Consider the following 17500-nt stretch of genomic DNA (forward strand, 5'->3'; position numbering starts at 1 on the left):
ATCACATTCAATTGGGCCCCAAAATACAAACACTTGTCTTTGCTTGGAAACACAGTGACTCTTCTATTCTAGTACCATACTAACTTTATATATGAAGTACTTCAACAATCACAGTTGAAACTATACACCACTACAACTATAACTATATCTTTGCCTTCAGTGACTCGCAGCTCCCCTGTGATTATTAGGGTTCCGCGATGGCTTTCTCGCTTGTTAACTCTCTCACTGTAGATTTAGTTGTTATGCATCGAAGATTCGCTTCGGCCTCACTCACTGCCTCACTCACTGCCTCACTCACTGCCTCACTCACTGCCTCACTCACTCACTCACTCACTCACTCACTCACTCACCCACTCACTCCATGCAACCACAGGAAACGAGAGTAGTAAATTTGTAGGTGCAAATGAGGAATGTCAAACATGACACGCAAATTTAGCAGCCAATCCAAATGCACATATTTCACAGCAGTCACTTACTCAACTGCTAGCCCCCCCCCCCCCACCCACACACACACACACATACACACACACACAGCATACGTTTTTGGGATGAATCATGTGGGAAACTGCTGCATAAGCCAATTAGCTAGACTGAAATCAAGCCACCTCGTTTTTCTTCATTCTTTCTTTACAGCATTTGCTGATCTCTGTGGGCTTACTCTGTGCTAACTGCTGCCAAGGTAACTGAGAGGAAGGGAGTGAAAAATCACCTAAAGGAAGGGCTGGAGCGAGTGGCGAGAGATAGGAGGAAGCAAAGAGTGCAGGCATTGAGGAGTGCATGAAGGTACGTCTATGAAATGGAACTGAGAGGACGAGAGAGGACAGATGATGAGTGATGGCTACAGCTGGCACTGACAGCTTACAGCTGCTCTACTGAGAATGGGAGGCCAACTCGGGGCCGCACAATTCCAGTAATGAGGCATTTGGCTCTGCTGGAGAGACTCCACCGAGAGACTCTTACAATCACTGTTGCCCGAACGACGGAGGCCTGCCATCACAGATGAGATAATTGTCACAGAGAGGTGGAGCAAAGGAACAGAGAGCAAGAAGAGATGCAAAAGGTAAATTGCAAAGGGACAAAACACAGCACCAGATTTATGCGAGCTGACTTGTTTGCTGATTTGACAGTTTTCAGATTGCCGGACTGAGTGCAGAAACAAAGCAGTCAAACCTGGCATCAACACCCAGGGCACTATTCACAAAACCTTCCAACGTGTTAAGTCTGACTTTGCCAATGTAAGGCCCGGTTTACACGTAGCGGGGTTTTTGAAAATGCCGGATATAAGCCTGCGGGTTAGCCCTATCATCCACACGTCCTCTGAGTTTTTTCAGTGAAAATGCAAAACCCCGGCGGCAGTGGAGATTTGCGGATATCTCCAGATATCGCCGGATCCGCATTTTAGTGTGGACGGTTGCACCCGGAGATTTACTGTCATCACCGTGCGACAACAATGCTTTGACGTCACTTGCGTGACTTGTGTTTTCATGCGAGTCAACATGGATTCTCGCGGCGCTGCGTTGATTATAGCCATTCTCAATGCACTTTATGCTTACTTGTTTGTCCGCAACCAACCACTGCTTCTCGTTGAAAGGTTTAAAAGCAATTCTGACCACTTGTCGGTTCTCCCGAACGAGTTTGGCGCCGTGTGTTTGGTTTTGTAGAAGTGACGTCAAAGGACGGAAGTTCCTTATGAATGGACAGTATTTGGCTAACTACTGCCGCCTAGAGGCTTGGTGTGCATTTGAAAACGCACTTCCGCAGTTTTGTGTGGAGGCGTTTTTCTATGTGTATTCCAACGCAGGCGTGGGGGAGGATATGCAGTTGTTAAAAAACGTGTAGACAAGGCCAAAGATGCTGTGTGGCCTGAAGGTCTAGTTTAAGCAATCAATACCCACATCACCCCCAAAGTGATGGAAATAGAAATAACAAGTTCCAGGGCAAAACCCTGAAATTATCATTTAAACATTCTTAAGTCCTACAATTGTTAAACTGTTAAGTTAACCACTTATAAAATCAAAGGAGTCATATTGTGTAAGATTTACTTTTTACTGGCTTGCATACCTACAGTTAAGTCTCAAGTGGGAAATTAAATATTAAAAAAAAAATGTTAGGATGGATTAGAATTAGCTAACACTGTTGTGGAAGTAGGCGGCATGGTGGTCGACTGGTTAGCACGTCCGCCTCACAGTTCAGAGGTCGTGGGTTCGATCCCGGCTCCGGCCTCCCTGTGTGGAGTTTGCATGTTCTCCCCGTGCCTGCGTGGGTTTTCTCCGGGCACTCCGGTTTCCTCCCACATTCCAAAAACATGCATGGTAAGTTGATTGGATACTCTAAATTGCCCCTAGGTGTGATTGTGAGTGCGGATGTTTGTCTCTGTGTGCCCTGCGATTGGCTGGCAACCAGTTCAGGGTGTCCCCCGCCTACTGCCCAAAGACAGCTGGGATAGGCTCCAGCACGCCCCGCGACCCTTGTGAGGAGAAGCGGTACAGATAGTGGATGGATGGATGTTGTGGAAGTTCTTGTAAATCCCTTCGCAACTGCAGTTTTAATGCAGTGAGGATGCTGCCTGCTATGGCTACCACAAACAATTATTTTGCTAGTCGACTAATCATTAACAGTAGTCACAATTAGTCGACTTAATTGGATCATTGGTAAATCGCAGCATATCGCACCAGCAAACTGTAGCTCTTATGATAACCTCTTATGAAATCTTGAGTTCCGTAAGTTATGTTCAAATGAATAATGAAGACAATTAAGATGATAGTACAAGAACTTAGCTCTTAAACCTTGCAGCTTGTACCAGCAGTGATGTGAAGTCAGTGAAAATAAATAAATACAAATCGTAAAGGTTAGGAGGAACATACATTTTTATATATTGGTCTATGAGATGGAGTGACGGCAGAAGCTTAGTAGTGATTTTGCCAACTTAAACATCATATTTGAGAAAGCCTACTTTATTAAATAAATGATCAGTAGGAACGACAAGTGTGTCAGGCTTTCAGCATCAAAATATCCTCTCATTTGAACTTTGAAAAGTAATCCTTGACCTGCTGACTTGCAAGTCAAGAAATGCTGCCAACGCTGCTAGCCACCAACGCTGGAGCCGCCGCTTAACGCTGGCAACAAGCGCCGTATAACAAATACAGTTGAGTAGAGTTGAATAACATGAATTAGGTCAGCCGTTACGCCTTGACACGCTTGTGACACGGAGTAACTTCAGAATAAAAGCTTCTTCATGATAGACACTGCATTACCCGCAATGCTTCTGTTTACATCACGGGTGACCCGGATTCCCACAACTGCGCATGTGCCTCCCAGACTGGCATCCAGCCAGCGGGAGAAGCCGGAGATGAGGCAGGTTCGAGGGAAAACCAAAACACCTTTTAATAAATAAATACATAAATAAACGAGTCATCGACTTTTAAACTGTCGACGAATTTGATCATTGACTTAGGCAGCCCTACTGAATGCTGCTAATGCTGGATACCCTTTTAAATTGTATTTTATATCTTAAGTCATGGATGGCAGAGAATTTCCTACAGCTCAATCAGGGCATTTAAAGTGTTATATAGATACAATTTGATTGATTGAGAATGTGTATAGCACCTAAATGATTTAGCAAATTAAGATGTAACAAGGCGGCACGGTGGTCGACTGGTTAGCACGTCCGCCTCACAGTTCAGAGGTCGTGGGTTCGATCCCGGCTCCAACCTCCCTGTGTGGAGTTTGCATGTTCTCCCCGTGCCTGCGTGGGTTTTCTCCGGGCACTCCGGTTTCCTCCCACATTCCAAAAACATGCATGGTAAGTTGATTGGATACTCTAAATTGCCCCTAGGTGTGATTGTGAGTGCGGATGTTTGTCTCTGTGTGCCCTGCGATTGGCTGGCAACCAGTTCAGGGTGTCCCCCGCCTACTGCCCAAAGACAGCTGGGATAGGCTCCAGCGCGCCCCGCGACCCTTGTGAGGAGAAGCGGTACAGATAATGGATGGATGGAAGATGTAACAAGTCCCTTTTGTGGGAGTATAGTACGCATGGTGTTTTAGACTCAGTCCTCTCTCCATCCTCCTTTCATGCTACCTTGGCTCACCAGGCTTATTTGACTTTGTAATAAACACTTCTGCCTTTCTTGCCTGCTTTCCTGCACGTAGGTCCACCTGTGTTTTTGTCAGAATTCTGCCGCAACAAAACCCAAAACTTGACGAATAATTTCTTCGGAATGTTTCGAGTCTTCACACAAATTGATGAAATATGCAAAATCACTGTCTGATTCAGGACACGTACATACCAGCCCTTTTTGTATGCACATCTGTACGTATATATGTGAATCCGAATTCATCCAATATGATAGCACATGCACACGGCGCAACGATTTGCATAACCCATTTCCAACTGAAAAAGGGCATCACCATTTGACAGACGCGCGGAGGTTAAAAAAAAAGTTGACCATCATAATTTTCTCAGTCTTTTTCCTATTTTTAAAAGGTTCGTCTCAAAAGATTTGTATCATCGGTAAGCTTGCTGAAACACAGAATCTGACAACATATAATAATGATTTCGATAATTTTTTAAGCAACTCCGAACTTAAATTAGAGAATGAAAACACACAGAAAAATAAATTATGAGGCAATCAAGAAACAAACACTGCCGAAGTTGTTGAAATATATCGTAAAAAATAAATATATTACAGCAAAGAGGCATTTGTATGTAATTAACGCCTGTTGGAATGACGTAAAGTAAGGCAGTGGCGATGTGTGTGCTGATCGTCTTTTTGATGGTTGTTGTTTGTCAATTTTCAATTTGTGGAAATGACGCTCTAGCATTGTAACATGCTTGTGTGGGGTTACTGCATCGAAAACTCTGATGCTTTGGATCAATGCGAGCGGCTCGTTGGATTTCCGGGAGCTTTTGCGTAACAGCCGCCAACAGGTAACGCGCCAGATACACTCAGATACAGCAGAGAAACACTTGAACAGAACGCAGCTAAACGTGACACATGTCCTTTTCATGTTTATTTAAGACATTAGTCAACTCATTAGCACATTTTCGATTAAAGTTATTGTTGTTAACATCATTATTAGTGGTTATACAAATGAGTAGTTTTGTACACAATGTGCATCTTAGGTAAAAGATGTGTTTTTTGACATTAAGTCAGACACTGATCCTTCGTTATTTGTGCGTACGCACGGTCTGAGGATGTTCTAACTTTGTTTGCAGAATACGCACAGTCAAGTCCGAACAGTGTTGGGCAAAGTTACTTCCAAAATGTAATACATTACATATTACTAGTTACTTGCATGTGAAAGTAATGAGTTTCTTTCCAATATTACTCTATTTGTAGAGTAATGTGTTACTCAAGTTTAAGTTACTTTTAAGTTACTTTTTAAAAAATCAGGGATTAATTTATTTGATAATGATTTCAAGACCTTAAAAGGAAAATGCAAAATTTGCTCCCATACTCTAGCTGGTAAAGTTAACTTATGAGCATGATGGCACTAAGTTCATTAAATCATATCTAAAAAGCACAGTGACTTATTTTTTTGCAGTTTATTCGCTTCGTTTTACTTAGGTTTGTCCCTGCTTGTATTTTGTGTCTATGATTTGCATTTTATTTTATGAAACCGTGACAGTGATTATTGTCACAAACAATAACTTCTCTACCCTCTTAGGTGTTGTCAATGTTGTAAAGACAATCAAATTCTTCGGCAGAGAGTTGACTCGCGCACTCACGTTGTTACGAGAAGCTCCAAGAGCGACAGGAACTTTTTAGTACTGCTGGAGGTAATAACTTATGATCAAATGATGTTGTGAACAGACCTACTTGTTAAATGTAAATTACAGATGTCAACATGTGTGTTATGGGCCCGAAATTTGCAACGCGTTACAAGAGTCAGTAACTGTAATAATATTACCAAAAAAAATCGGAGTAACAAGTTACATTACGTCGTTACTGCCTAAATGTAATATATTACTGTACTGCGTTACTTTTATAACGCCTTACCCCCAACACTGAGTACGAGCATATTGATGAATCATACATTACATATGTTTTTCACGCAAATTGATTCGTACCCACCTTAGTAAATGAAGGCCAATGTCTGTGCACTTTCCAAGAGGTTGAGATTCTTTGTAGCTGTTACAATGATTTAGTAGCCTTAGATTTGAGTGAAAAGGATATTCATTTCCTTGACAATAGGTTATTCACATTTCCTATCCTTTTTTTTTTTAATTTTGTTTGTTTGTTTCTGGATTTACCACACAGGCTGTTCCACACAAAGAAACATTTTCAAGCTAAGCGGGGTTTGGATGTGGGTCTAAAAATAAGCACTAAAAAAGTAAGAGATACAATTTTTTTTGTTCTCCCAGTTTTCAGGTCGTGCTTAATGTAATTGCCTCTGTCATCAGGCCCCTCTAGCCATAACAAAGCAGCAAGGCCGCTGCCTGAAAATGTGAACAGTGCCTAAATGATTTAGTAAACTTAAGTTGTAACAAGTTCTTCTTGTGAGTACGGTGTGCATGGTGATTTAGATTTGGTCCTCCCCCATCTGATTTTCTTGCTACCTCAGCTCACCTGGCTCTGCTATGCAAGATTCAAGCTTGAATGTAAACAGAGGGAACACAGCTGGCACATTGTCAATGCCTAAACGGTTTGTTGTGTGAGCTCCAGCAGAGGAAAAAAAAAAGTTATTTAGTCATTTGGAATACATGATTCATGATTCACGATCTGCCAGACAATTTATTTGCTCTCCCGTTTACAATATCCTCAGTCAACCTCTCAATGACCCAGCAACCGTCTCAAATGTGACAATGTTCATTATGCAGTAAATACTTGTTCTTGCTTTTAACCAACCTAATGCATGTTTAGCTTTATTTATAATTCATACCAGCCTAGACATAACAGTAACACCCTGAAGTGACTTTTCCCACATAATCACACAGAGAAAAAAGGTATTGTACTTCCTTACAGAATTAAATTCCTAAACGTTCCCATGCCGCATTTTTTCCGACCGAATAATCTTTGATGTTTTTTTTTTTTTAGTTCGCAAGATAATTTGGTTTGGAAACGCCCCAGGATGCCCTTTTTCCAATGTATTTTAGTTGGTCAAATATATTAGAGAGTTTAAGCCTCAAAAATAGGTCTTTGACTTCAAGTAATAATGCAAATGATGATGTCCTCTTTGGTATGGGAGTACTTTAGGGTCAAACAAATACATTTCTACAAAGACACAAGTGAAATCACACTTTGTATGGGAAATATAAGCTTTTTTTTTTGGTGCACAATATAAGAATGCACCACCACAGCACAGATGTAGTCCAAAGACGACAGGCTCAGTAGAGGGATGATTTTGAGTTGTCTTGACACATCGTAGCCCATGTAGTGTGACATGCTCAACAATTGGTCGTTTGGCATCTCGGAAGCTTCACGACCACCACGTCAAAAGCCTGGCATGTGATAATTTTTGTTCGTCTTGCTGCATAGTGTGACATCGTCGTCCTTCGATTGATTTTTTTGGCATTGACTGATAGGAAGACAATGCCTTTCTTCTTATGGCGAGAGACCAGACGTAGCGCACACATACAATCAAAATGCCCAAAAAAGGAACAGACAGCAGGGGGAAATACTGGAAAGTATTCATAGCATTTCAACTCATGCTAAGTTTGCTAACTGCAAGGCCAGTAGCTGATTAGCAAACGTGGTGTGTGTCATTATTCAAATTTGTTACCTTAAAGCAGAAGTCAACCCAAACATATTCTTTTCAAGAATATGTTCCCAGCAGGCAAACTAGTTGAAACACAGCATTCTGATTCATTTTGGGTTTGTGGAATATCATTTAAGCAGCACAAGGCACTCGTTTTTTTCCATCTCTGGGGGCGGCGATTTTGTCTTCTGTCGACTGAAAATGACATCACAACTGCTCACAACGACCAATCACGGCTGACCTATTCTTTTCTGACCTTTCGGAGTAACAAGTTACATTACTCATTACTGCCGAAATGTAATATATTACTGTACTGCATTACTTTTGTAACGCGTTACCTCCAACACTGTAGTGCACTATATAGAGGTCTTGCCATTTTGTAGGGTTGTCCGAATGTCCAGAGAGAAAAATTGTAGTGCACTCACTCAACAGGTTAATATAGACCACGATGCATTGTGCGCAGAAAAACAAAATAGCGCAAGTGAGCAACAGCAGAAGTGATCAGTAAAAGATGACTAACAAATTACATTATTTTATTTTATTTTTCAATTATTATTTCACAAATTAAAAATTGAAAAATTCAAAGTTGCGGGTGCCATCCTGATGAAAGAAGCCGGCCGGTCTCCTGCGGCGTGAACATCAAAGCGATAGAGTAAATATACACCACGAGAATAGTACATTTTTATTTGGAAATTTGTGCAACAAATGAACTAAAATGAAGATTAAAGTAAATAAATAATCGGAGATCCTAATGCGCCAGTGCGTCATGTGATATGCGACGGGGAGCAAGTAGTTAGCGCGCTAATTGAATCGCCAAACAGAATGAGGGAACTAGTGTTGGTAAGTTTATTTTCTACGCAAACTAATTCAAAGTTCAGCTCACAAGTTTTTTCATGAACTTGTTCAGTTCATAGTTCATATAAAAAAAAATGTAAACTAAGTTCATTGTTACAAAAACGAACTAGTTAGTCTATTTTGGTTTGTTTGTTTTTACAATATGTTATTGCAAGCCATTAGCCTCCAAAGACTGGCATTTCCCCAATGTTGCCATCCATTCTATTGAGCAAAGGCTTGTGGCTCGAATGGTCTTTTTTTTAATGAGGAATTAAAACAAAAACAGTACTGTACTCTTTAATGTACAAGCACAAATACAATCTCAGGTAGGAAGTAGGCTGAGGTAGTAGGAAAGGAGCTGTGTCGACTTTCTGCGACCCCTCCATCCTCCATCCCTCCCTGGCACGCATTTTCAAGTCAATACCCTGTGACATGGGGAAAAAAAATGTCGAACGGATATCATGCACTACAGACATTATAATAAAACCATAAAAATGACTAATAGATAATGTTTACATAATTATTTTTCAAAAGTATATATATATATATATATATATATATATATATATATATATATATATATATATATATATATATATATATATATATATAGTAGCCCAAATGCTAGAAACAGCTTTTAATTGTTTTTATCATTATTATTATTATTTTTTTACTTGTGCATTTGCAAGTCAATCCAGCGTGGCATTATGGGGAAAAAACATTTCAACAATACGTTCAAACATACTTTGCAAATACATTCAAACATGTTTGCTAGTCAAAAATGTTTACTCCACATTGGCAGTTCCATGCTTCTGTATGTATACATGGTGTGTATCATACTTTTATTGAAAAAAAATAGTGCTGTCAAATTTACCGCATATTCCGGCGCTAATTACATTTTGTAATTGAAATCAAAATATTAGACAGATTTAACGCATGTGCAGAATGACAGCCGATGCATAATTCCACTCAGAACTGCACAGTGAGCAGGAGAGATAACGCGAGTCGCCCGCGGGTGTTGGTGACCCCTGACCTACAACATAGCGCAGCATAACATGTGAGCCAATCACATTCGTGCGAACTTCCGGGACCACTCGGAAAACATAAACTCTTAAGAATATTGCAAGGGCCACATATAAATGTGTTCATTACACACCCGCTTGTTCATTACACACCCGATTACAATTTTTAATTGTTTGACACCCCTAAAAAAAAAGAGAACCTCTCAAGTAAGTGAAGTCATGAACATTTTTTTTTCTCTCTCTTTTTTTTGGGCAATCCACGGCACACATGCAATAATATGGTGTCTAAGCAGCACCTTGATAGGCCACACCACTGAGGTGGATAGATTTTCTCAGCAAAAGAGAAGTGCTCACTAACAGATTTATTTTTCAACAACATTTAAGAGAAACTGGCCTTTGTTGTATATAGACAAAGTCTCGAATCTTTGAGTTCAGCTCATGAAAGACGGGAGCAAAAACAAATGCATTGTGTTTTCTTTGAAGCATATTTGTATTGTTTTAATCAGCTGCACGTGTGTAGATTTGGTGTAGGTTTTAAAAAACATGTCAAAATAATAAGTAGTCATATTAAAGTTGCTCATGTAAACATTACCACGAGCTACAACAACATCAACATTCATTTACAAAAAACATGTCTACAGTCTGAACAAAACCACTCAATTCATTTCAGTTTAGCCTTGAAACTGGGCTATGGTCTCTGGTGTGCCACTCCTCCTCTCTTCCCAACTTCCACTTCATCTCTCAACCCGACTTTCTGATGCAGATGGCTGATTCCACTCAAGGTGAGGATTTTTTTTGTTGGCTAGTAATTGTTCACAAGGACTTGATTGGGTTACATCAGTTGATGTCCTAGTCTTTTTTAGCACGAAAAATAAGCCGAGATAACGGCTGTGAATTAGTGTGACATGAGAAAAAGCCAACGCAATTTTGCAGACTTCATTCTCTGTTCAGAGAACGTGTTAAATTGAGGCAGGTGTTCCTACTGCCATTACTTTGGCCGCATATGTCTTTTTATATAATACAACATTCTATGGTCTCCTAATCTTTAAATTAGAAATTAGCAGTTATCAATTAGTCGTTATATGGCAGTTTGCTGCTCAGGGAAATATAAAGAGGGAACATATTTAGCATCTATGTGAAGTAGCTATAACCTTTATCTGGACATTGACAGAGTTTTAATCACACACAACCACAATGGTTTTCAAATGTGAAATGTTGATTTCCAATTTTAAGAACCTTTAAAGCAATTTAAAAAAAGATGACATTTACCATTTGGGAATTGTAAGCGTTTTAATGCAAGGAGCCACATGCATTTCGATAAATCATAATTGAAATTATAACCATAATGTCTAATATTCTGATTTAAAAAAAGATGCAGTTACATGGATCATTAATTTCTTAGTGTTCTCACTGGAGAGGCAATATTTTATTTGTGACGTGAAAAGCATGCATTATTAGGTTGAGAACCAGCAACTGACTATATTTTCTGTCTGATGCAGGAATTCACTGAGACAACTCAAGTGGATTGCTGCATCAACAAAGCAGAAAGTCAACTATACTCTGGAGAAGGACTGCATAATATTGGCAGCATCTACAATTCAGCGATACCTTGGTGAATGTAAATAAAGAGGGTTTGCTTCACGGTCAGATCAGCAACCCTTGGACATTTATTTATTTATTTATTGGATTTTTTATTTTTTTATTTATTCATTTTTACTTTGTTTATTATACTCCTAAAGCCTCAAGGAGAAATTCAACTCATACTAGACTCCATTGTTTATTTGTTTGCTCAAACCACGCAGAGAACGAGTGTACATCGTGAAATGGAGTGGTGGAGTCGGTGCCTTGCTCAAGGGTACCTCAATATTAGTCAAAAAGGAAACTCTCTCCAACAACTGCAGAAGCTGCCGTTTTTCCATTCCAACTGTGACCTTCTGGTTCCAAAGTCCTCACAGATGGACTACTTTTAGTGTCACAATGTGTGCATATGCGTCGCATGTGAATAACCCTATGCACAAAAACACACACCCACACACGCACTTCACACTTACACTGGGCAACTTTATGAAACATATTTTATGTAGGTTACAATTTCATATTTTTATATATTTTCAGGTTTTCACTTTTTTAATTCATATTATACAGTAAGCAATACTTGATCTTATCATTGAAAACAATGTTATGAATGAAATCCTGTTCAGAATTTCATTTTATACTGTCTGTATAAAGTCATTTTCAGCATTTGCGTAGGTTAACTGAAGGTTTTTACATTGCCTGGTGTGAATGTTTGTTTCTCTTGCTTTGTCTCAATTCAGGGTCTTGTTCCTCCTCAGGGTGATGTTATCTCTCCATGCGAAGGCTGTCCCAATTCACCTCTAACATTGCTTCAAATGCGGCCAAGAGATGTGTCCTCCACCACTCAATCATGTGTCCACCTGGATTACCCTTCCCGTACAGGTTGTGAGACCTTTTTTATTTCCACACTATAAAACTGAAAGTGCAGGTCATTGTTTCAGGGCTTGTATTTTAAAGCTGGCTGCAAACATGTTTGAAACGGAGTCGTTCCTTTCAATTGTTGGTGAGCATCATAAACAAACTGCAAAAAGTCTGCTGGTGCTCCACTAATAAAACAACTAAAACACTGTAATCATCTCACAGCACCTCTTTTATTAGCTAGACACACACACACACACACACACACACATACATACATATATATATATATATATATATATATATATATATATATATATATATATATATATATATACACACACACAGTGAGCCCTCGCTACTTCAACTGGCGAGCCCTCAGTGCATTGCGGATTTTCCAGAAGCATTCATAAATTAAAAATGAAACAACACAGCCATATCGGGTTTTTTAGTTTTAGCTATTTGAGGAGGATATCTGTGTGTGCAGGTGACTATTACTGTGCATAATTAGGCAACTCAACAAAAAACAAAGATGTACCCATTTCAATTATTTATTTTCACCAGGGAAACGAATATAACAGCTCAACATTCTCAAATATACATTTCTGACATTCAAAAACAAATCAGCGACCAATATAGCCGCCTTTCTTTGCAAGGACACTCAAAAGCCTGCCATCCATGGATTCTGTCAGTGTTTGGATCTGTTCACCATCAACATTGCGTGCAGCAGCAACCACAGCCTCCCAGACCCTGTTCAGAGAGGTGTACTGTTTTCCCTCCTTGTAAATCTCACATTTGATGAGGGACCACAGGTTCTCTATGGGGTTCAGATCAGGTGAAGAAGAAGGCCATGGCATTCGTTTTTATTCTTTTAGGCCCTTTCTTGGAGAGAAGAGCACTTGGATGCGTGTGATGGAGCATTGTCCTGAATGAAAATCCTGTTTTTTTTTCTTGAAGAATGCTGACGTCTTCCTGTACCACTGCTTGAAGAAGGTGTCTTCCAGAAACTGGCAGTAGGACTGGGAGTTCAGCTTGACTCCATCCTCATCCCCTTGGACGTTTATTGGCACTGCAAACCCCAGCGGGTCGAAAAGACTATTGATAGTGGACAGAATGCCTCTTTTTGTGTAAGGCTTATCAGCTTGTGACACTTTGAAGGTAAAAGTGTCTCTTCCAATGTCCCAACATATTCCTAAACTTCTCTGCATAGGTAGGAAATCTGTGTTGTAGTCTATGTCCTTGAGCCCATTTGCCAAATCTTCCTTGGGAAATGCTGGTTTGAAGAAGTTTGACTGCCTCAGAATCAGTGGGTACTGATTTCAATCCATCGTCACCATAGAAATGTCTTTGTACAAACTCCTTGGCTTCAAGTGAGTGTTGTGAATCCGAGTTTTGGGCTGCATTTCTCAGACCAAATATTGCCACGGCTGCAGATGGGCTATTGCCGAATGCATGAACTTTCATTCTGAACTCCACGACTGGTTCTGTTGGGTCAACAGAAGTTAACAACATTCAGAAGCAAAGCAGAGAAAAACAAAAGTAACTTACAAAAATTACTAAAATAACATATTGACATTTAAAAACATTAACATAAAACTTTTAAAAGTAAAGAAATAAGAGTAGGTTTCTAAAATAAGGGAAAAAAACCCCGATTTAAACATGTTTAGAATTCAAAGATTTTAACCTGGATTTAAATTCATTTACACTTGGAGCTGACTTCACTTCTGTTGGCAGCTTATTCCATGTGTGTGCAACATGACAGCTAAATGCAGCTTAACTATTTTTACTTTGAACTTTTGAGTTTGTTGCGTTCTTGCCCACAACGGCGCAAAATGCCCTCTTTCAATAGGCTATGCTGCACCAGCTTGTATGGGTTTCCAAAAATCCAAAACTTGGTCTAGTCCACCTCTGTGAAGAATTGGACCGCACCTCGCGCCAGACTCACACTGGGCACAAAAATAGTGTCCACAGTCTTTGGCAGTAGTGGAAGTAGCTAAGCTTGTAATTACAATGCAAGGAGCAGACAGCACTGCAGACGCTATCTGACAGATTTGAACAGGGCAACAAATGATGTCTATCTGTGTGACCGAGAGAGGACAAAGTGAGTCTTGAATAAATTGGTACGTGTTAGCATCTCTCTATTTCCCAGTGTCTGATCATGAGGATGTGCTGAAAATAAGGCACAGGCTCCTTCCCTCTCCTTGATTATACTGGTAATTAACAGCAGATAAGTAGGCTGATGGAACCCACTCACTCTGATTACAAGTGGTATTGGCCTCCCATGTTGCTGAACACTCTTTCATCATTGTCCTCTAAAAACATTTATTTAAACGACATGTTTTGTAGTTTTTTTGGGGGGGGCTTTCAAGTTTCTGTTAAAATTTTGTTTTCACCCATAGAACACAAGCTCTTCTGTTATGCTGACTGATTTTTCAAATTCCAGATATTTACAACATAGTTTGTGTTCTGGCCTTTCCTTCCATTTTTACCCACACCTCAAAATTCGAGGAAAAATCTGCCGGGGCTCATTTTGGATTTTACATTGTTGATTGACTTAGTTTTTCTATTTTTTTGGGACTCTGTAATTATGTTTTCAGTTTCCCCTGCACTTCTGCTTCCCTTCACCTGGGTCCACCTGCCTTTCGCCTGCACTCCACCACAATCACCGCCCCTCTCATGACAGATTCCTTTTTTCTAAAATAATGCAATCCATCCGGCTAGCGAGCTATTTCAAGATACAGAATAATGCAAATGATTGATTGATTACCTCAGATGGAGGAGGAGGAAGATGGAAGACATCCCAATAGAGTGGAGGAGGCCTATTTTAGACAGCTACCATAGAAGGGTGACCTTAGGAAATGCGGGAAGTACAGGAGAATCACACTTCTCTCCATACCGAGTTTTCAATTGCATCCTCTTCAGTGAAAGAGAAGATGCAGTAGTCTTATTATTACGTTGATGAACAGGCTGGATTTAAGATGCAAAGAAGCTGTACTCGCCAGATAACTCGCCCATACTCAACTTTATTTATAGAGCACTTTAAAAAAAGCAATCCAGCTGAAACAACGTGATGTAAATATATACAAATCAAAAATAAACAAATTTAAAAAATAATAACTAGAGCTGCAAGCAGCTATAAAGGACCCGCACATCCCTTGGCATGTTAGGATACTGACACATATGTAGGCCTGTCACTAGCAAATTTTTCCGTACGATATATTTTCCCAGAAACTATCATGATGAATGATATTATTATTGTTGTTGGTGTTTTTAAATGCCACTGATTTAGAGATGTAAGAGAAAAATAACTGAAGTATATCCTTTTGAAGTGCATTTACGCAATACAATACAGGAAGTCCTCAAATTACGACGTACGTAATACGACGTTTCGACTTTTACGACGCCCGTGCCTCCTCTGCCATTTTGTCCCCAGCACCATAGTGTTGTGGATGTTTACATGCAGTCAAGATTCGGGTTAAAATCCCCATTTCTGAAACATTCTGAATAACTAGTTTACATGATTGAGTGGACAGAGTTGCTCCGGCATTTGAATAACCCACTGTGTACGCCGATGCACGGTGTCATGACTCAAATGGACGTCATTTCCGCTTGTTACTTTCGAATGTCAATAAAAACATTTGATATTCATATCACTCACCACAGGAATGAAGCAGCCGGTTTCCTCCTCGCTCCAAAAGTGTACTTTTGTGCTGTGTCTCTGAGCTTGTTTACCTCAGCTTGTGTATTTGCTGTTTGTTGCGCGCCAAACAACGCACTTCCGCATACAAGCACGTCCTGTGCTACAAAGACCAGCATTCCGTGCGGCTGAGCATGCGCAGAGTGTCTCGATCATGTCACTTTGCGCGGCGGAAGTATCTTTGCCTTTTTTGCCCTCCTCTCCTTCTCCATCCACCTCTCAGCAGTAATGCTAAGTACAGCATCTTATGCTTTTTACCTTATTTTCGTTTTTATACAGTACTTTGACATAAATTTCGACTAACGGTGACATTCAGGTCACATTGCCAGTATAGAAACGGAACTCGTTCGTAAATTGAGGACGTCCTACACAATACAATACAACTTTATTTATATAGCGCATTTCATAACAGCTACAGCTGTAACAAAGCACTTTACATTAAAAGAATAGCAATAATACAACAACAAAGATAGTAAAAGCAATAAATTAAAACTAAGGGCTGTCAAACGATTAACATTTTTAATCGAATTAATCACAGCTTAAAAAATAATTTATCGTAATTAATAAAATAAGCCATATTTTTCTGTTGTTGGAATGGAAAGATAAGACACACGACGGACATATACATTCAACATACTGTTCATATGTAATTTATTTTTTTTATTAGAACAACAAATCCTCATGAGACGAAAATTTAAATTTTTAAATGAAAAGTTTTAACATTCTTCCTGTAGTAGACAGTATTTTTATTTACTACAAAAACAAAAACGCAAAAGTTCCTCAGAACAGTGACAGAAGTATCTCAAATGTGTGCAAACAAAGTGTGTGTGTGTGTGGGGGGGGGTGGCTGGGGGGCGTGCGTGTGTTTGTGTAATGTACACATTTATATGCGGCCCTTGTAACATTCGTAGAGTTTATGTTTTCCGAGTGGTCCCTGAAGTGCACAAATTTGATTGGCTCACATGACGAGTTATGATGTGGTATCAGCACCTCGTGTGTTCCTCCTTTAAACTGGCTTTATTATCACAAAATAAGATCTTCTTAACTCATCCTCAGTCGCCGAGGCAAACCAATTTATTCACATTTCTGAGATTTAAAGCTGTCCTTTTCTTTTCTGAATACTTCTTTATCCTTGAGATGGTTCTGCTGGTTCAGCTGTGTTTAATTAAACTGATTGGACTTGATTATGAAAGGTCTATATAAGACCTTACAGTTCAAAGTGCATGTCAGACCAAATGTGAAGCATGAGGTCGAAGGAACTGCTCAAGGAGATCAGAGACAGAATTGTGGCACGGCACAGATCTGGCCAAAGTTACAAAATAATTTCTGCAGCACTCAAGATTCCCAAGAGCGCAGTGGCCTCCATAGTCATGAAATGGAAGAAGTTGAGCAATCGTGGGATAAGAGCCTTGGTGAGGTAAAGAAGAACCCAAAAATCACTGTGGCTGAGCTCCAGAAATGCTGTAGGGACATGGGAGAAAATTCCACGAATTAGGGGTGGGTGATACTGGAAATTTTGGTATCGAGCCGATAGCAAGTAAATACAGGGTCGTATCAGCCAATACCGATACGATACCGATTCTTTTTGCTTGGAAATATTAGGATCCCTCTTGAGTTTGTATATTATGTTTATATATATATATATATATATATATATATATATATATATATATATATATATATATATATTATATACATATATATATACATATATATATTATATATATAAAACTGGCAAGATCTTCCTATTTCTCAAACCTCATTACAGTCAATAAAAACAACCCCAGGGTTCTCTTCTCCACCTTTGAACTTTTAA

The 17500-nt window shown here is 39.6% G+C and overlaps 1 long non-coding RNA gene and 1 pseudogene across 1 annotated transcript; one reads left to right on the plus strand and one right to left on the minus strand.

Annotated features, from left to right (window-relative positions):
• The window catches only part of LOC147152223 (uncharacterized), a 22752-nt pseudogene extending 10860 nt beyond the window's left edge, over positions 1-11892 (plus strand).
• Positions 11893-12576: 684 nt separating this feature from the next.
• On the minus strand, positions 12577-15792 carry LOC147152224 (uncharacterized). The gene is made up of 3 exons (XR_015085748.1): positions 15646-15792; positions 14755-14837; positions 12577-13471 (listed from the first exon to the last, which is right to left on the minus strand). It is a non-coding gene; the product is annotated as an uncharacterized LOC147152224 (long non-coding RNA).
• Positions 15793-17500: the final 1708 nt, after the last annotated feature.

Source organism: Filicampus tigris, chromosome 2 (genome assembly GCF_054856515.1).
Source record: "Filicampus tigris isolate MCC_2025a chromosome 2, RoL_Ftig_1.0, whole genome shotgun sequence".
NCBI classification, from domain to species: Eukaryota; Metazoa; Chordata; class Actinopteri; order Syngnathiformes; family Syngnathidae; genus Filicampus; species Filicampus tigris.